Source organism: Eleutherodactylus coqui, chromosome 2 (genome assembly GCF_035609145.1).
Source record: "Eleutherodactylus coqui strain aEleCoq1 chromosome 2, aEleCoq1.hap1, whole genome shotgun sequence".
Classification (NCBI taxonomy): Eukaryota; Metazoa; Chordata; class Amphibia; order Anura; family Eleutherodactylidae; genus Eleutherodactylus; species Eleutherodactylus coqui.
In genome coordinates this window covers 15121361-15140283 of record NC_089838.1, presented here as the reverse complement: position 1 = coordinate 15140283, position 18923 = coordinate 15121361, and the positions used below count along the sequence as shown (strand labels likewise).

The following is an 18923-nucleotide window of genomic DNA, read 5'->3' as shown; positions in this document are numbered from 1 at the left end:
ATACATGATAGATAGATAGATAGATAGATAGATAGATAGATAGATATGGGATAGATAGATATGAGATACATGATAGATAGATTGATAGATAGATAGATAGATAGATAGATATGAGATAGATAGATAGATGGGGACATATGAGATAGATAGATAGATAGAAATGAGATAGAGAGATAGAGATATGAGATAGATAGATGGAGAGATATGAGATAGATAGATAGATAGATAGATAGATAGATATGGGATAGATAGATATGAGATAGATGATAGATAGATATTGCATAGATAGATAGATAGATGGAAACATATGGAATATATATGAGATAGATATTAGATAGATAGATATGATATAGATAGATAGATATGGGATAGATAGATAGATATGAGATAGATAGATATGAGATAGATAGATAGATAGATAGATAGATAGATAGATAGATAGATAGATAGATAGATAGATGGATATGAGATAGATAGATAGTGAGATAGATAGATATCAGATAGATATGAGATAGAGAGATAGATAGATATGAGATAGATAGATAGATAGATAGATATGAGAGAGAAAGATAGATAGATAGATAGATAGATATGGGATAGACAGATATAAGATAGATAGATATGGGATAGATAGATATGAGATAGATAGATATCAGATAGATATGAGATAGAGAGATAGATAGATATGAGATAGATAGATAGATAGATAGATAGATATGAGAAAGATAGATAGATAGATATGAGATAGATAGATAGATGGATAGATAGGAGATAGACAGATATAAGATAGATAGATAGATAGATATGGGATAGACAGATATAAGATAGATAGATAGATAGATATGGGATAGATAGATATGAGATAGATAGATAGATATAGGATAGCCAGAAAGCAAAAGCAGTGTTGTGCCAAGTCAAAAGAGTGCCAGAGTCGCGACCACCATTCAGGTCCTTTAAATATTCTAAAACCACACGGCACATCCAAGTATAGTAAAGTAATCTGTGTATTTATTCACCTATAGACACAACGTTTCAGCCCTCACACTGGGGCCATATTTGCATCCGTGCTGCCACCCTTGACCATAGCCTGTTCGACCACTATGCCACAGTCCAGGCCATCAGATATTGCGCCTCGGCCCACAGTACAGGGACTACGTGGACGAGTAACAGCTTGGGGACCCCATAGCAAAGACCATATCCCATTTAGAAGGTCAAGGGTGAAAAGCGGGTTTCCCCAGGCGCTGCATCCTCCGATAGCCCTAAGCCAAACCAATATTTGTAATTTTACCAATTCTTGGTATTTCCAATAATGCAGTCTAAAGAGGTTGGACTTCAGAATGATCCCCACTATTTACCACCACATGGGTAATGCCAACATTGAGTCGCACTGATTTATTCACACAAGGGTATCATTGCATGTAGGCGACCAGGATAGAGGTAAGTAGATGAGGGTCCCTTCGTGAGGGTCCCTTCGCGACCATGATAGAGGTAAGTAGATGAGGGTCCCTTCGTGAAGCAGCAGGGTGGACTCCCAGCTTTGCGGCACAGCATGGGTTAATGTGAATCAGCCTTTGTGAAGGCTTTGCTAACCTCCCCCTCCTCTCAGCCTCTCCTCCTCCCTCTTCCCTCCCTCTCTGTAGCCGTGTTGCAGGCGCTGGATTCCCCTTGCAGCCTGAGAAAGCTTCTCTCTGCACAGGGAAGGGATCAGGGATCAGGCCCAGGAGATCCCCAGCCATGGACCTTGCAGGTAAGCTGGCAGCGGGTGTGCCAGGCAGGGCTAGGATGGCAACAAGGGCAGGTTGGCGGTGCATGTAGGTTGGTGCATATGTGTACAATGTGGGGCTATATATAGCAGTGCAGCAGATCTGATCCACTGCATATGAATGTAGCCCTGGAAAGGCATGGGTGCAAGTGCTATGTGTGCCCGGCACCCTGCCACACCAGGAGTGGCGAGAAGCCTCCACGTGTGGCACCAATTGTTTGTCTTGTGCCTTGATGGGACTGGGCAGGTGAGGGGCACTTAGGCCACATCCTGGGGATAAAGTTATGGCTGCAGGCTGGCGACAGGAGCTGTGGAGGGAGATGCCCGGGAGGAGGCCTGAGGGCTGGAGGATAATCTGTGGGGCAGTGAAGAGAAGGCGAGCTGTCAGCCCCTGATTGGGAAGTTTAGGGTGAGGGGATCCGCTGTGTAGTCCTTTCCATTACATCAACCGTAGTGGTCAGTTGAGTCCCCCGTGAAAGTGAGGATGTGCCTTCAGCGTGACGGGTACGAGGGGCATTGAGATGCCCTCAGAGTCTGGCGTAAATGAATGAGACGGTTACAGTGGATATAAACAGGCTACACGTCCCCGTTAAATCTGATCGAGATGAATCATTCCAGATAATGTGACCCGTTATCTCTACAATGCCATTGGAAAAGAAGTTGAAATTAGTTAAGGTGGAAAAATGAAATTAAAAAGTAAAATAATGTGGTTGCATAAGTGTTCACACCCTCTTATACTTGGGATGTGGTTGTGTTCAGAATTAGCCAATCACATGTAACCTCCTGATAGATAGTAGTCAGCACTCCGCCGCCATTACTTACGGGATTCTGATGTCCTACTGTATAAACTTCAGCTCTTCTGGGAGGATTTTCCTGACATTTTCTTAGTTGGTCCATAAAGATCCTACAACACATCAAAGAGGTCTGATTGTTGGAGGGGGTCAGTTAGGAGAAGGGGACCAAAACATCTCCAAGACATTACATATACCATGGGACACAGTGAAGACGTCATCAAGAAGTGGATTACATTTGGTACAACAGTGACATTACCACAAACTGGACGTCCCTCAAAAATTGAGGAGAAGACCAGATGAAGGTTGCCAAGATGGAAGCCTTTTCTAACAAAGAAGAACATCCAAGCCCGGCTATATTCTGCCAAAACCTCCATCAAGTCTGCCAAAAGTATATGGAGAACGTGGGGAAGACTGATGAGGAGGGGGAACATTTTGGCCAGAATTCCAAAAGGTATGTTTGACAGAACGCCATCACCAGAAGACCCCCAACATGCAGTGAAGATGGTGGAGGCAGCATTATGTGTGGGGCTATATTTCCGCTGCTGGAACTGGGGCTTTAGTCAAGGCGGAGAGAATTATGTACAGTCCCAAATATCAGTCCATTTTGGAACAAAATCTTTGGGCCTCAGCCGTAGATGAAGAGGAATTTCACCTAGCGGCACAACAACGACCCGAAGCAGACCTACAAATCACCAAGAGCATGGCTTCACCAGAAGAAGATTGAAGTTTTGGAATGGCCTAGCCTGAGCCAAGACCTGAATCCCATTGAATATTTGTGTGTGACCTGAAGAGGGCGCTACACATGGGATGTCCTTGCAATTTCACAGATTTGGAGCGCTATTGGAAGGAAGAGTGGGCAATGATTGCCAAGACAAGATGCCATGCTATTAGACACCTACCCAAAAAGACTGACTGCTGTCAAAGAATATATCAACAAAGTATTAGTTTAAGGCCTTATGCACACGGCCTTGGCGGGCTCCGCAAGTGGAATACCACAGCGGAGTCCGTCACGGCGCCCCCCCAAAGACCCCATACTTACCTCCAGATCTGCTGCGCGAAGAACCTAGTCAATAGAACCTAATAGCTGCAGTGAAACGTGTTTTATGCGGCGGAAATCCGGCTGTGGGCATTAGCCCTTAGGGTGTGAATATTTATGCAACCGCATCATTTTAGTTTTTTTTTAAATTTTCCACTCTAAAAGATTTCAGTTGTTTAATGGAATTGTACAGATGGCGGGCAAATACCAATACGGTAGGGGGCCTACACCAATGAGCTCACACACAACAAGGAGAAGGTGACTCAGGATGTTCGGGGACAGGAGATATACATGGTAGGCAAAGTGGAGAATGTGGGGTGCCATAGGTAAACAATAGTCCAGGGGTGCGGTGGGAGGGGCAGGGGGCATATTGTAGGGGGTGGAGGGGGAATTAGTTCAGGAGATTTAATATGCTCCTTTAAAAAGGTGTGTTTTTAAGGCATGTCTGAATTTCCATGCGTCGGGGATTGTCTGGATGCCTTGGGGTAGAGCGTTCCATAGGATGGGTGCTGCTCTGGTGAAGTCCTGGAGGCGAGCATGTGAGGTCCGTATTAGAGGGGTGTTTAGTCTGAGTATGTTAGCGGATCACAGTGTGCGGGCTGGGTGGTGTATGGATAGGATGGAGGTTAGGTACGGTGGCGTGGCGCCATGGATGAGGGTGGGTGAGGGTGATTACTTTGAATTGAGTTCCGTAGTGTATGTGCAGCAGTACAGTAACTAGCATAGTGCAGAGGCATTTGAGAAGTGTCTATGTAAGAAGATGAGCCTACCTGTCGCATTTATATGGATTGGAGAGGGGGGAGTCTGGTGTGGGGAAGGCCAATGAGCAGGGAGTTGCAGTAGTCGAGTCAGGAGTGGATGAGGACGACATTGAGTGTCTTTAACATGTCCATGGTGAGGAACGGATGGATTTTAGCATTATTTCTCTAGTGCAGGTGGCATGTTTGGGCCAGAGATTGGATGTGGGGGGTGAAGGAGAGGTCCGAGTCCAGTGTGACCCCATGTTAGTGGGTGTGCTGTATGGGGGTTATGGTGGTGTCAGATACTGATATAGAGATGTTATGGGGAAGTCGGTTGGTTGGGGGCGAAAGACAAGGAGGTCATTTTTTCAGAGGTTAAGTCTGAGAAAAAGGAAGGATATGGTATTTGAGACAGTGGACAGACAGTCGGTGACAGTTTGGAGGAATGGTTCAGAGATGTCGCGGGAAGAGGTCTATAGTGATGTGTTGAAATGCCATGGTTTTTTTTAGGATTAGTGGTACGTCATAGTTGATGTTATACTATAGACAAGTCTCGGGATCCAGTGCACTTAGAAACGTATTAGGTCCAAGGGCATATGCCCCATACAAGCAGCCCATGCGGCTTCTGTGGGGGCCTTGGAGAGACGGGACCCAGCACTGGTTGGTCCAATTGCTATTGGGTGATGAGAACATGTGAAGGACGCCCCTCTTCAGAAGAACCGTATGGCAAACAAGGAAGTGGGTTATTGGGTCACACGTCTTTGCGTAGGTGTCAAAACCTGGCACCATAGCAGCCCTCATTCCTTGTGCTATGGGGTCTCCTCTCCTCTGTATATCACTGATTGGGACCTACATTTTTGGACTATCACTAGTGGAGGACATTATTTTCAGACCACTAAAAAAATTGAACATGGGAAGTGCTCAATGGCTTTTAATTGTGTAGTATTTATCTAGTCCGGATGTAATCTACGCACAGCGCAATTGATTACAGCGTAAAGCATTATAGGCTGAGAGACTTGCAAATTTTATGCATTCTTGTGAAAAGGTCTGTAATATAAGGAAAGTTTGCCCTTAGGGGTAGTCAACGAGAATGTATATAAGTGACACTCTGGCCTCCATACAGTACTGAATCATGTATGGTACTTCTGGTTGGCAGAATCCGTACTCATTGACTACATAAATCTGACAGCGCAAAATAACACAATATACCAGTTATAATACATCTTTGTCAGAAACGGAATACATTTATAACTTAACCTTAGGAACCTTTTTTAACTTAGTGATTTAATGTGGCTTCCGGGACTTCAAAAATTTTCAGAACCCAGAAGTCGTTGGCTGGCGGTCTCATCTCATTCATTGCGCACGTGGACTGATCAGCCAATCAAATGCTTCAGTGGAAGAAACTGAACAGTTACTTGCACAATGAATGACACGGAACTGTTGCTGGCTTCTTCTGGGTTCCGACTAACGGGGGCTGTGGCTTCAGGGCAGGATGGGGAGATGCTGGAGCAGGTGAGTATGCATTTATTCTTTAATATATACCATTTTAAGCCTGTCATTTTTTTTTTAAGTCCTGGAAAATCCCTTTTAAAGGATTTCAATTCATCATACTGCATGGGTAGCAGAGGATGGAAGTCGACCCCGAGCCCAAAGGCCTTGCTACCTTATTAAAAGACATGATGCCACACAATAGATGGGAGAATGTTAAAGATTTTGCATTGTGGACCAGAAGCCTCAAGTTAAAAGGGTTTCCCAAGATAATCAGAAAATTGGCCAAAGTTAGAAAATATGAGAACTAATACTCACTTGTTGAATTTCCACCATTCCAACATGCTCTATTTTTGTCTGGATTCTGCGCAGACGACTTCCATTGAAGTCAACGGAAGCCGTCTGACCAGTGGCCCATCCGCAGTTGACCTTGCAGATAGGTTGCGGGAAAAACACAGATTTGAAATAAAAAGCTGTACTGCACATGTCCGACAGTGGCTCGCCGCAGCTATCCACAATTCAGAAGAAGAGAGACAGGTACGCGTGGACGCCGGCCGGACAGAGGGACAGATTCTACTGTGGTCTCCCACATGTGGAATCCGACCCGTTTGTGTGCCGCCGGTCTAACCCCACAATTAACGCCCTTTCATCTATCTAGTCATTGCGGGGGCTTGCTCCTGTCCTGGATGGACATTGAGCACTTATGAGGACTCTTGTGTATTAGATTCGGGAGATCCACTCCATAAAGACGAGAGGAAGTCCTTTATTTTTCATTGGTTTCATGTGTTTGTTGGTCAGGCCAGCTTTTAACAAATAGAAGATGATAACTGAAAATTTTTTTAACCCTTATGTTTTCTGGAAAAGTCCCTGACTTCTTTAAGTGATGTGGAATTTAGGAGCCAAAGTGTGACTGTTCTCAGTGAGAGAAGCCAAGTAATCTTGTTGATATGATACCTTTTCCATTTTAGCCTGAGGAAGGGTCCATAGAAGATTCGAAAGCTTGCTGTAACATCATGTATTTTTGTTAGACATTAAAAGGTCTCATATCTACAAGATTACTTGGTTTCTCTCACTGGGAATAATCACACTTTGCTCTACTGGCAACACCGTACCAGTAGGAGCCAGAGTCACACATTTAGGTTCACTGCATCAATACAATATGACGTTATCTTGTACATCAGTTTTCAGGCTCTGTCATAAATCCTTGGTGGGTGACCATAGTCAAGGTGGGAAGATAATTATGCATTAAGCATTCTCATATGTACCCAAGATTCTGGCCACTGGAGATGCTTCATGGTGCTATCTCCTGGTAGGCGCGCATTAACACCTCCATACACTTTGCTGATGAAATGTCTATGGTTGACCGGCAGACGTTCTCATATCCAATTTTAGGTGGAAAAGTGAATTATTTTTTTGTGTTCTTTTCCCTCAAGACGATCAGCACTAGAGACATCAGGATGATGCTCCAATGGGTTTATATTCTTGGTGGGTTTGGGAATGTACTTTGCAAACTTTTTATTGGCATTGGGTCTTCTATGGGCCTAATCTTAAGTCAGGCTTAGCCAAGTACACCAGTTTATGTCCATAAGTAAAGGACTTTATAGCATTAGTCAAATTTTTATCTACTGAGCTACTTCCTTCCTTGTAGATGAAGGTGTTCCTGGATCTTTCTTGAATGTGTCCTTCACAGGTATCTCCATACATTGTAAGGTACCTTTTTCTTTTCTCTTTTGAATGATGTGTAGACGTACATATCAAGTCAAACCAGGCCTTGAGGGTGGAAGAGGCAAAAGCAGAGATGTAACATGAACTTTATGGACCCTAGTGCAAATTTTGTAACAAGGCTCATACCTATCATCTGCCATGTATAGTTTCGAATAACCTATTAATACATAGAGGGTTACTTGTTTGGGACTCTCTTCTGTTACGTAGAGCAGAAACTGGTTATAAAGAGCGTCCCTTGCTCTGGAGGACCTGATGTGTTTATGCATTACATAGGCAGCTCAATCATTATAGTGGGCATTGTGTAATGCTTCGTTTCTCCTCTAGAGGCACTGCTGGAAAAGTGAACTATTTCTACCAAGTCCAAACTTCTGACAGATGGGGATTATACATTGAAAAGTAGTTGGAAAAGGACAAATTGTTCTCCGGTCATCGAAGGGGCATCCAGCTCTTTATGGCCAACTTTAGCCGCAAATGGCTACCGACATGATGTGGGAATGGCATACAGTGGAAATCTTCCACCTATATATTCATTTTTGTGGTTGATAATATTTGTGTCTGTATCGATAATAAAATCAGAGTCCCATTTTGGTGGAGTCGGTACAAATGTTCCGACTCCAGCTTGTAAGAATATATATTATAAACAAGGTATAATAAATTCAATGCAGAATTTGTTGCACATTGCCTTTCATTTAGGAAAGTTTTGAACCTATAGATTTCTGTTCTAAGCCCCTATTTATCCGGGATGTGGGGATGTAGGATGGAGCGGGATTATTTTACCAAAATGGAGACAAAAAGTTGGATGTTACCATGTTAATATAGCAAATTTATCCTATATGAGGGAGTCTGGGAAAACCGAGGAGTCAGAGGTTTGGCTTCCCCACTCCATAGGATAGGGGATAACTTGCAGATCATTGGGGGTGCAGCTGCTGAAACACCTACCAATCCCAAGAATAGGGCAATGGTCGCCCTGAAGGACGGACAGCAGCTGTCGCAACTGCGCACTACTGATCCATGCACTTTGGTGAGTATGCCGGAGATGGCCAAGTGCTCTCAGCGGTCTCTGGTCTGATTTTAGTAAATAGCGCAGCGGATGCCCATCACATGGGCATCCGCTGCTGCCCACACTTTATGACTATGCAGGGGCCCAGTGTTCAGACCACCACCCATCTGAAATCCCTTACCCTGTGGATGGGAAGGCCTTGTAATCATGGTACAACCCCTCTTAACGGAACCCGCCAGGCGAAGCTTGATACCATTTGGCAAGCTTGGGGGGGTCAGTCTGTCTTCAGTGTTTTTAAAGGGAACCGGTCATCCAGTTTTTACAATGCGATCTACGATAAATCTTTAACAGCGCCGCTAATGAGATTTCCTTACCGCCAACTGGTTCTGTAATTCGTGTCCCGGTACTTTTACAATCTACTTTTGAAGTTTTCCTGCGCTGTATTAACCCTTTCCAATCCAATTTGTATCCTGGTTTTCCTAGGGGGCTTACTCTTATTCTGCCGTTATACAATGGCGCTATACGCTGGCTAAAGCCAGTACTGCATGAGGTGACACGTTGGATAGACTCCGACAGCAGAGAGGCTGGCAATATGCAGTAAGAGAACCCCCGACAGACGTCTCCCAACATCAGAGCTGTACAGCCTTAAATCATAATGTCTTCACAGGTCAGACAGTGGATTGGAAAGGGTTAAAATGAGTTGAGTCAGATATCTCCCTCATGGCCGCCCATGCTGATTTCCTATCTAAGCTATCCCTTACTTGTGCGACTTCAGCGGCGTACTGCGCATGCGCCTTGAGGATCGTTTCTCCTATAGTCATCTGACCTTGGGGCAGTGGGAGTAAGGATCCTCAAGGCGCATGCGCAGAATGCCGCTGAAGTAAGGGAGAGCTGAGGTGTGGGCAGGGCGCCTGCGCTGGATTACATCAGTATGCATGCCGATCAAGAACAGGATGGGCAGGAGCGGCGCTGGGTCTGTTCAGCTCATTAGAATAGGTTGCGGAAAAACATCAAAAGCAGATTGTAATGGTGGCGGAACGTGGATTACCAAATAGTAATAAGGAAATTCCATTAAAAGGTTTATCGTGGATTGGCTTGATGACACGTTCTTTTAAAGTGTGCCTTTTACGTTCAGTCGGGGTGTGCCTTTACACAGAATGATGATTGTTCTGATTCCCACTGGATGCAGAAACCTGAATGATTTACCGCCCTCCGTCATTCCCCTCGGGATGTGTATGAGGCCTGGCCTAAAGTACTAGTTGTGCCTGCAGACACTGGTAATAACCACTAGGGACATGTTCACACCCGCCATTTGTCACATATGTGCAACTAACTGGGGAGATTTCAATCACCGGTCTTCATATCCTCTCCCTCCGTGCATCTACACAGAAATCTACAGCAGGAGTCCAGTTTTGGTGTAATTTCCATCAGTTTCAGGTGTAAATTATACATAAATCTTTCGGTACGGGGCAGCTATACCCTCCGACAGGCCACCCCTCCATTTAGTGAAAGCGGTGGAGGGCGGCACAAACTGCAAAAAAATTTTGTGCAAGCAAGTCTTTAACAGATTGTGACTTTTTTTACGCCAGAAATTGGGGTAAAATATTTGATACCTGACCCCATGGATCCATTACAGTCAGGGGGCCTCTGCATCGGCGCAGGATGTCCGATTTATCGGATGGCAGCCAACCATTCAAGTCAGCGGTGTGCGAAAAAACAAAACAAAAATGGAGTACATACATTAAAATTACTCCATTCTGCAGGCACCAAAATCGGACCCCTTCATGTGAATAAGGCCCACGTGACATCAGCCTCAGGATGCACTTTAGCTTTCCAAACACGTCATGTTATATCCGTTCTCCTGCACTTTCCACTCAGCCTACGTTGTGTCCTGTCTCCTACTCCTTGTGTGTCAGTCTTCAATGCTTTCTGGAATTCTATTCCTAAATCCATGCTATATATTCCATCTCAGCTAAATCCCTGCACGCTGCGCGGTCTCAGAATACAGCAAACCTCCATTTGTCTAGTAAGAAGCTTCTTCCGCCGACACGTTCGACTTCATTCCCCGTCATTACTAATTAAGTAAGTGCCCCCCGCCTCTTCCGAGGGGATGTGACCCTGTTATATTTTCGGTCTGACATTCTGATACTTGTTTCTTGCCGACACCATTTTTTTGTATGAATTCTATACAAACGTCTTTGTCGCGAGTCTCCCGCGTTTTGTTCTTCGCAGTTCGCCGCCGCCGAATATATTTGCTGTGTGTAAATAAAGGATGCTAATTTGTGTCCGGGTGTGCGGCGGTGCCGGCGCTCGCCACCGACCCGATGAGGACGGAGCGCAGTGTAGGAACGCACTCTATGAAGTCTAACGCTTCTGCATCTCACAGGCAATTATGGCGTTTACATCCTGTGACTGCGCAGCGCTGCCGCTCCGGCGCCAACGGGACAACCCTTCTCCCAGCTTTGTAAGCCGTTTGCAGAGGCTACTATTGAGAATAATGGCGGGTCTCTTCTGGGAGAGGGGAGACCGGATTGTCTGTGCTGGATATCTTCGGCACCAGATGGCGGCACAAGGTGAGTTATTTAGGGGGAGCGCGACTTGCTCTGGTCGGAGGGGATGCTGCAGCAGTCATCAGCTGCCCGGGCAAATGTGTGTTACACACGAATGCGCTGCAGGTTACGGCTGCTACTTCCCTTTTTTTTTTTTTTTTTTTTTAAACGTGCGCTGATTTCTGGATCCCCATGGCCCCAGTTGTAGGGATGTCCCAGGAATTAAAGGGAAAGGGACTTTTTATTCCTCCTCTCATGTCCATTTTAATAAACCCTCATCAAAAACCATTCTGAAACTGATATTTTTAACATTTTTGCATTGTTGTTCCTCTGTTGCTCCTCCTGGAAATGCATGAATGTGGGTGTATTCATAGAATCATAGAATGGAAGAGTTGGAAGTGACCTCCAGGGTCATCGGGTCCAACCCCCTGCTCAGTGCAAGATTCACTAAATATTTGTCCAGCCTTTGTTTGAACACTTCCATTGAAGGAGAACTTACCACCTCCCATGGTAACCTGTTCCACTCATTGATCACCCTCACTGTCAGAAAGTTTTTTCTATCTTGTGTCTCCTCCCTTTCAGTTTCATCCCATTGCTTCTAGTCTTTCCTTGTGCCGATGAGAATAGGGCTGATCCCTCTGCAGTGTGACAGCCCGTCAGATATTTGTAGACCGCTATTAAGTCTCCTCTCAGCCTTCTTTTTTGCAACCTAAACATTCCCAGATCCTTTAACCGTTCCCCATAGGACATGATTTGCAGACCACTCACCATCTTGGTAACTCTTCTCTGAACTTGCTCCAGTTTGTCTATGTCTTTTTTAAAGTGGGGTGCCCAGAACTGGACCCAGTATTCCAGATGAGGTCTGACTAAGGAAGAGTAGAGGGGATAATGACCTCACGTAATCTAGACTCTTTGCTTCTCTTAATACATCCCAGAATTGCGTTTGCCTTTTTGGTTGCTGCATCACATTGTTGACTCATGTTCAGTCTATGATCTATTAGTATACCCAAGTCTTTTTCACATGTGCTGCTTAGCCCAATTCTTCCCATTCTGTATGTGCTTTTTTCATTTTTCTTGCCCAGATGTAGGACTTTGCATTTGTCCTTGTTAAATACCATTCTGTTAGTCGCCGCCCACTGTGCACGCTTTTCTAGATCTTTTTGAATATTCTCTCTCATCCCTAGTGTTAGCTATCCCTCCTAGCTTTCTGTCGTCGGCAAATTTGATCAGTTTCCCATTAATTCCCTCCTCCAGATCATTTATAATAATGTTGACCAGCACTGGGCCTAGGACAGAGCCTCGTGGTTCCCACTTGATTCACACAGCTGATATACTTCACGTACAAACGTCAACGCATTGCTTACACTGGGTGTGTTCGTGCTGTGCAGATGGAATCTTTGTGCACGTCTCATACGGGAATAGTACATGCATACTGCACGGTGTGTTCTGTGCGATGCGACTCGTTACGATATTTTCGGGCCCGGTTGGCTATTGGCCGTGTAAATACGACATTAGGGCTTCAACAGACGGACGTGTTTTAGACTCATTATGCCGCCGTGATAATCACAACCGCATAACGGGACAAAGTGAAACCTTCGACTTCAGCGGTTTCGTTCTTACTATCGGGATTCCCGCCCGTTAATTGCAGTGCAGGACCTTCTTCCCGCTACTTTTTTTCAAAGTCGTGCGGAATAGCGCAGGGTTTGAACAGCCGGAGAAAGAATTCTTGTTCATGCGCAACTAGAGTACATAGCGGCGAGCGCACGAAACTTGCACGAATATGAACTCCATTCAAAGGACCGATTCACGGGAGCTTTTTTTTTCCTCACAGAGATGCTGCAAGGATAAAAATCGCATCATGTTCTATCTTCGCCTCGCCCATTGTTCTAATGCGACCTTTAGGCTGGGTTCACACGGGGCGGATTTGCCATGGAAATTCCATGCGGAATTTCGCTGCGGCAAATCCGCAAGCGGCCGCTTATCCCGGGATTAGACAGCCATGTGGACGAGATTTCTCAGAAATCTCGTCCACATGGGACGGCAAATCCACTGCGACTAAGCCGGCAGAAGCCGCTGCTGCGGCGCGGATTTGCCGAACGCAGCATGTCTATTTTTTTTTTCCGCTGCGGCCGCGCTCTCCTCAATGGGAGTGCGGGCCGCAGCGGAAGAGCAAGCGGCCGGGCCGCTTCAAAGCTAAACCGCAACATTTCCGTCGGGAATCTCCCCCGTGTGAACCCAGCCTAAAAGACACCGCCTGGCACTGTCATACCGCGTGATGTGTTAGCGGGTGCGGTGGGATGTTTCCCATTGAAGTCAATAGGAAGCACCCGTGATCCTCATGATTCTACAGAAGCGACGGGAGGCGTTTTTGCCATCGGCATGAAAGAGGCGCGTTACAACCACAGCCTTGGGCCGAGTTTCTCATCCCAGTATCGCGATCGCCCCCGTGTGGATGCAGCCGCACTTCAAAAAAAAATTAAGTAAAAAGCGATAAAAAAGTTGGATAAACTCCAAAATGGCACCAATAGAAACTACAGGATGTTCCGCAATGACAGAGCCCCGCACAACTGTGTGGGCGGAGGATAAAAACGTCATGGCGGTCAGAAGATAATTTAATTTTTTTCTAAACATATTTTATTTTTCAAGAGTAGAACCGCAACAAAAAACGATATAACGCGGTATGGTCGTAATCGTACCGACCCACAGAGTAAAGTTATTGTGTCCGTTTTGCTGCCCCGTCTACGCCATGATCTGCCTGCCTAAACGCTTTGCACGAACGCCAACAACTAGCGGTGACGTCACCCGCTCGTGCATAAAAGGACCCTTACCTTATCAATAGGGGGCGCTCCTGTTTTGTTTCCAGGAGGAATAACAGAGGAACAGATCAATGCAAATTCTTAGAATAGAAGCTTCACAATTGTTCAGTCGTGGGAAATGCACATTTTTTAAGTTGCACGGAGTAATAATGCTGGGTTCCCACGGGATGGTTTCACCGCGGAAATCTCGCGGTTGTGCCGCAGCAAAAAACTGTGAGATTTCCATGGGATAAGCGCAGCTTCAAAACCCGCAGCACTCAGCCGTGGATTTTGTAGCGGCTTCGCCGCATGCTTTTTCTCGTTGTGGCCGGCTCTCCCGTAGAGAGGAGGGAGGCTGCAACGGAAAAAAAAAAGAATTGACATGCTGCGTCCGGGAATCCGCGCCGCAGCACCGGCTAATGCTGGCTTTGCCGCGATGGATTCGCCGCCCCGTGTGGATGACATTTTTGACAAATCTTGTCCACATGGCTGGCTAATCCCGGGATTAGCGGCTGCAGGCAGATTTGCCGCGGCGAAGTTCCGCTGCAAATCCGCCCAGTGTGAACTAATATGTCGCCGTCGTACTGCCGGAGGTCCGAGCTTTACAGCTGTGAGCGGTCTAAGACTAAGACGGGCCTCTGGCCCGCACAATGCGCTTTTATTTTTTAAACTTTTTTTCTTTATTTGCCTGGAGGGACAATTATTATTTCCGTTCTAGAAGACTGAAGTCCTTCTATTCTTGGCTGCATTTACGTGAGCGCGCAATTCGTGCCGAGCGCTCGTGAACCTGTCACTCCCCTGCGATTCTCATGTGTTTTGCGAGAAAAATGCGCCGCTGCAACGTTTCAATACTAACAAATGGCATCGCACTGCAGTACGTGCCAGGACATGGCTTGTGGGCGCAAGGCACTTTTTTGCGAATCCATCGAAAATAACGGCTCCCCCACACGGGCGTGTTTACAGACGCAAAATTTGCGTGCGCAATATGCAGAGAATAGAACCCATTGATTTAATAACTTTTTCACATTTTCGTATTTTGCGCGCGCATTTTGGTTGCGAAAAAAACCACTGCACGTAAACGTGATGCGAGGTTTCCTATTTCGGCTGAGCCGGAGGATTGCAACTGTACTGCAGTGACACAAAAACGCCTTGCGTTCCTTGGGGACATCGCACACGTACGAGCGCGATATCAGGCCGGGTTTGACAGGCCGGTATGGTGCTCAGCCGTGTAGGAAACCTTGGGGCGAGTTCATGACTTCACTGTTTGTGCAAGTTTTTTGGCAGGGCTCCTGCAGATGAGCGTTTTTGCGCTTGTTTTGCGCGCTCAAAATCGCTCACGCAAATCGCAGACAATAGGACCCATTGATTTCAATAGGTTCCCTCACATGTTTGTGCGCAATTTCCACACTCGTGAAAATATACGCAACATTCTCTATTTTTGTGCGCCCCCAAGGATCCTTAGAAGTCTCTGGGGGCGCGCAAATGCACAAAAAGTACAGTAAATAGCACTGCTATGCGCATGAAAGCATGCGATAGCGTTTCCTTCAATGCGTAATCACTTCATGCTTTCACGAGCTTCTATACGTCTGCAGGAGCCCTAAACCATCCAAAATGCCGTGTGATTGAAGTGAATGGGGATTTTGCCTGCAATACCAAATCTGACCACTGCAGTGTGAATGGAGCTGTCTGCTTCCTGGATGGTGGATCCCCACCCATCTACCATCGGTGGCCTATCCTAAGAATAGACTATCAATAGTCTACCACTGAATAACCCCTTTAGCTGTCCAGTAAGTCACCCATATTCAGGTCTGTCACGGTTCGGCCAATAAAAAATTATGAATTTTCTCTCTATTCAACATCCGTTAAAATTAAGAAAATACCAGGAACGGGTCAACAGTCCTACCAAGCGGTTCACTGGAAGTTCAGGTCCTCGCAGCGAGATCCGAGCCTCGCTAATGACATTGGAAATGTTAATGTAGATGGAGTCGCTTATAGATTTAGGGAGGTGGCAATTAAATGCGGCGCGGCGGCTGAGGGTGGCCGCAGTCCAGGAGTCGTAGTAAATGGGAGATATCGGCTCTTGTCATCCTAGAAGACGGCTATTAAATCATTGGAGATGCAGAAAGCAGCTATTACCGTCTTATGTCATGCTGGGCGACTCCGGAATGACTCCTTCAGAGACACTTTAACGAGTGGGCAATATTGCCAAATTACTGGTGCATGGCGCGGAGAAGAAAAAGTGATCTGCTTTTATTCATACGCAGAAACAGCGCCACTCTTATCTATGGGCTGTGTCTGGTATTGCAGCACAACCCCATTTACTGTTGCAATACCGGACTCAACCCATCTTAGAGGGGCACTATTTCTTCTAATCCTAGATGGCCCATTCAGTTAAAGGGGTTATGCCAAAATCTAAAGTTCTTCCCTAGTCAGTGGATGGGGATAACTCTATGAACGGTGGGGGTCTCGGCGGTAATCGCTTGTCTCACCTCCTCCTCACTTTAGGCTTACTGCACAGGAGTAAGCTGCAGAGGTAGTCAGTAATTTCCGTCAGCCCCACTGAAGTGACTGGAGCGTCAGCCGCTCGTGCGTTGCTATCGCTTCCTCACCGCGGCCGGGTGGGACAGGCGACGCAGGACCCCCCTTCTGTGGATCGTTGGAGGTCTCAGTGTTAACACCCACCAATTCTAAAGTTATCCGGTGGGTAGGAGATACGTTTAGATTTTGGTGTTACCCCTGCAATTATGGGGGGTATGGGATTATCTGAGACTGAGGTACTATCCATAGGATAAGCCATCAGATCAGTGGGGATCTGCTGATCAGGAGACCGCGGCCAGCTGTTTGAAGTGGCTGCGGTACTCAGTTGAGCGATGCAGTCATTCCATGACATAGAAGGCAGAGCGCCGTACACTGTATAGTGGCAGTGGCTGGTCTGACAGCTCAATATCATTCTCTTGAATGGAACTGAGCTACTCTCAGGCCATGTGACCAATGAACATGACATCACAGGCCTGAGAAGTCTCTTCAAACAGCTGATCAGTGGGGGTCCCGAGGGTCTTTTATTGATCTTATATGCTGAGGATAGGTCACCATTATCTTAGTCCTGGAAAACCCCTATAAAGTTCCCCTAAAGGGGGTTGTTTATCAAGTGACATTTGTCAACTGTCTACCACTAGGACCCCCACCATTTACTAGGACCGAGCCCTCCAGCACAACCTCAGTACGGAGGAGTGTGAGTGGAGTGTCAGTGGAGCAAGCACTCCATCTGATGTCAGCTTGACATTTTGGTAGCTTCAACAAAAGGCTATTTTTCCTAATGTTTTACTGATTTTTTACATTTTTTGGCCAGGTTTGGTTGTCTCCACCATTCATCTTAAGGTTCCATCACATGGGCCGATAGTAGCCCGAATAATCACTCAAGCGAGCAATTACGAATGACTGCAGGCCAGTGTTCGCATGGCCCCGACGGGGCACCGAGCGAGAAGCCGCTCACTTATCGCTAGTCGTTCGGTAGCATCTGAGCAAGGAGTCGCCCAAACCACACCCTCGGCGGCTTCTCGTGAAAACAGGAGTTGCTCAGTTTTGTAAACAGTCAACTCCTCTTACTGTGGAAGGAGGCCGGCAGCCGGTAGAGATCTCCAGCCCGCTCCGCCTTCATTGCTCCTGTGGAGAAGCGGTGGTCGGTGGGGTGGCTGTGAAAGGCCCTTAGTCATATACCTAGCTCAGGATGGCGCCCTCATGGCTGCTTACCTTGGTTTCCGCTAAGAGATGCCAACATCCATTGCGTAAATTTTTGTTAAAAATGCCTGCCGTCCATATAATTCCGCAGTGATTTCATCATCTCTTACTTTGGGTTTCTTCTTATTTTTTTGCCTTTTTTATATACAATGGCCATGTCTGTGTCCCGGCGTTGCGTCGCTTGTCTGCGTCTCACAGCGGGATACAACATGCAGCGTTGACAGCCTGACTCGCAGACCTCTTCCCTGGGGATGTCCTATCATTTCTTCTAATTTTCCCGGTGTCCTGAGAGATCAGAAGATTCCGGTAAACATCACATCTACAAGAGAGCTTCCCAGGGGGCTCACCAGGCAGGAGCCGCAATATCAAAGCCCCCTGAGATGTAAAGACATTGTGGTCTAATGGCCTGGATGGTAGAAGGACGGGCGGTGTGATCTTGTTATAGAAGATTCCGTCTTTTTGTGCTTTTATGTTTTTGTTTCTTTTTGGGTGGGAGGTTTACGTTGTGTTTGTGTTCTTAGATAGATTGCAAAAAAATTTTCCTACGTTGGAAAAACTCTTTTTCTTTTTTCTGAGTATACTTTAAAAATGTTTGCCACAACTTTTTGTGAAGTCTTTTGAGTAGAGCAGAAGTAGGTGAAGATCTGTCTAGTGAGAAGGACACAAAGCAGATACCGTTCGGCTGTAATTACACGGGCGAGTGCGATGCCGGCCGGTGGACACCTGACTGATTTTCACACGTTTTTTTCTGCTCTGCACTTTTTGGCTCTTTTTTTTTTAGGCGGTGACCGTAGTAATTTTCATTAAAAATGCATCACACTCCATCGAAAGTCGCGTGGCGAGCGCAATCCGTTTTTTTTTACACTTAAATAGAAAATAATGGCCAGTATCGCCAAAGAATAGAACATGCTGCGATTTTCTATCTCACACTGAGGCTTATCCCCGTTATGGTAATCGTGGCCACCTCACAGAATGAAACGATACCATGGATTTGAATAGCTTCAAGTGAATGGGCTCATTTTCCATCTGAGGTCTTTCCGTCTCGGACTGGCACAAGAATATTGTCCGTGTGAATAGGACCTTAGAGGTTGTCCTCAGCATTACCCAAGCACCTGCTGATCAGAGAGGGTATACTTTGTTATTCGGGAGTCTCCAAGGCCCTGGAGCAATGAGCAGTAGGAGAGCGAGTGCAATGGCCCGAAGCTGTAGTGTGGATGGCTGCTGTGAGTTCTCTGTGTATTCCCCTTTAACTGCGTGAGTGATGTGATGGAGTTTAGAAGAAAAGGTTGAGAAAAT

General features: G+C 46.2%; 1 protein-coding gene across 1 annotated transcript in view; it reads left to right on the top strand.

Annotated features, from left to right (window-relative positions):
* Positions 1–1629: 1629 nt before the first annotated feature.
* NDST1 (N-deacetylase and N-sulfotransferase 1) overlaps positions 1630–18923 on the top strand; it is a 95138-nt gene continuing 77844 nt past the window's right edge. The window contains exon 1 of the mRNA XM_066590401.1: positions 1630–1747. The gene's annotated coding sequence lies outside the window, so the exon portion shown is untranslated. The remainder of the gene's footprint in view (positions 1748–18923) is intronic.